Raw genomic sequence first — 2,544 nt, 5'->3', positions numbered from 1 at the left:
TCTCCTTGATATGCCACCCTTATTTCCTCATCAAAACTTTTCATAAAACAATTCCAAATAGACCGCAGCCATTGGAATTATTATTAATCCAAAATTATTTATTTCAAAACATCCTTTTTATGATAAAATAACATTTTTCATCAAAAATACAACATTACATCAAATCCAGTCAATCTTGACTTAGCCGGACTTCAAATCCGGTCAACTTTGACTTAGCCGGACTTCAAATCSGGTCAACTAYCCGGTCAACACATAGCATAAGCTTTATCCGATTAACACTTAGAATAAATTCCAACTTTGTCCGGATATTAAGTCCGGACAACACACCGCATAGAACTTGATCGATTTAACACTTTAGAATCAAAATTAATATCTTTGTCCGGATAACAAGTCCGGTCAATACCCCGCTCAATACTTAGCCGATTTAAAATAATTCGGCCACCATTTGGTCGTATTCCTACTTCTCAGTTCAAAAAGATAACTTTTCTTACCAATCATAACCCGATCAATAGTTAATCAATTTAAGATAATCCAGACAATACATCGATTAACCTTTATCCGATTTAAAATAGTCTGGACAATACTTCGTCCATCCTTTGTCTGATTTAAAGTAATCCGGTCAAACCTTGTCCGGTTTAATATCCGGATAAACACTTAGAACAAAAAGACTGATTTCTATCGAAATTCAAACAAGATTCATATGAAACCAGTAATAATCTTTATGCAAAAGAGTTTTAGAAACTACTCACCTTATCAAGCTTTTGAAATCAAACACTTTTAAAATAGCACAAATTTTAGCCAAGAATAATCCGGTCAACTTTCCTCTTTTAAATCGCACAACTTTAGCAAAACAAGAAGAAAAATATGGAGGCTCAACCTCCCTTTTATACTTTTCTAAAACTGGCAAGTCGGCTAACCCAGCCCCTTTTTCCTCACAAACCCACATGCATGCACACACCTTGCACACATACACACACACACACACATATATATATATATATGTATATATTTATACCATGCATACCTATAAATACATAACATATGCATTTCATATTACGCACATTTTCACATCTCAGCATGATCAAACGTAACAATTTATCATGCTATCATGTAAACAATTAAATCAAATAATCACGTATTAATTACCTCGGGTGATAACTAGGGTCTGGTTATCACATTATCCACCCCTCAAAAGTATTCCGTCCCGAAATTTCTTAAATCAAAAAGCCCTGGGTATTCTGATCACATCTTTAATTCCAATTCCCAAGTTGCTTCTGGTCCTTTGTGAAACTTCCACCGAATTTTAACTAGACTTATTTCTTTGTTTCTCAACACCTTGATCTTTCTGTCGATTACAGCTTCTGGTGTTTTCACAAAATTCAGCTTACTGTCTAGTTGAATTTCTGGTAACGGTATAGCTAAACTCGGATCAGCCAAACATTTCTGCAAATTTGACACATGAAAAGTATTGTGAATCAGACTCAACTCTTCTGGCAGCTCTAACTGATATGCTACTGGCCCGATTCACTTACATATTCTGAACGGCCCCACATACCTTGGACTGAGCTTTCCTTTCTTTCCAAATCTGATAACACCCTTCCATGGCGAAACTTTTAACATCACAAAATCACCTATACCAAACTCAATTGGCTTTCGACGATTATCAGCATAACTTTTCTGGCGATCTTGTGCTGTTTTGATTCTTTCACGGATTAGTTCAATCTTTTCAGAAGTTTCTTGGACAATTTCTGGACTCGTCAACTGTTTTTCACCCGCTTCATTCCAACATAACGGCGTTCGACATTTACGTCCATACAACACTTCATACGGTGCCGCTTGGATACTGGAATGGTAACTATTGGTATATGCAAACTCTATCAATGGCAGGTGATCTTCCTACGATCCCCCGAAGTCAATAATACTTCTTAACATATCTTCGAGAGTCTGRATAGTTCTTTCACTCTGCCCATCAGTTTGCGGATGATAAGCTGTATTTAATCGGATTTTGGATCCCAAAGCTTTCTCTAATCCTTCCCAGAACTTGGAAGTAAACCGACTATCTCAATCAAAGATAATAGACAAAGGAACACCATGTCTGATAACAATTTCTTTAATGTAGATCTGCGCTAGCTTTTCTAAAGAGTCTTTCTCTCTTATTGGTAGAAAATGCGCAGATTTAGACAAACCATCAACAATTACCCAAATCGCGTCATACCCTTTTGGAGTTCGAGATAATTTCATAACAAAATCCATTGTAATATGATCCCATTTCCATACAGGTATTTCTAAGGATTGAAGACTTTCGTACGGATTCTGATGTTCAGTCTTAACCTGTAAACATGTCAGACACTGTTCCACATACCGAGCTATGTCTCTTTTCAATCCTTGCCACCAATAAAAGGGTTTCAAATCTCTATACATCTTATTGGTGCCTGGATGGATAGAGTATCGGGATTTATGATTTTCATTTAATATCATATTTTGGATATCTCCAAAATATGGTATCCAAACTCGTCCTTGAAAGCACATTAACCCTTCATCATT

Source organism: Cynara cardunculus, unplaced genomic scaffold, assembly GCF_001531365.2.
Source record: "Cynara cardunculus var. scolymus isolate 2C unplaced genomic scaffold, CcrdV1 Un_Scaffold_917, whole genome shotgun sequence".
Lineage (NCBI taxonomy): Eukaryota > Viridiplantae > Streptophyta > Magnoliopsida > Asterales > Asteraceae > Cynara > Cynara cardunculus.
Note: the sequence above shows the minus strand (reverse complement) of the source record.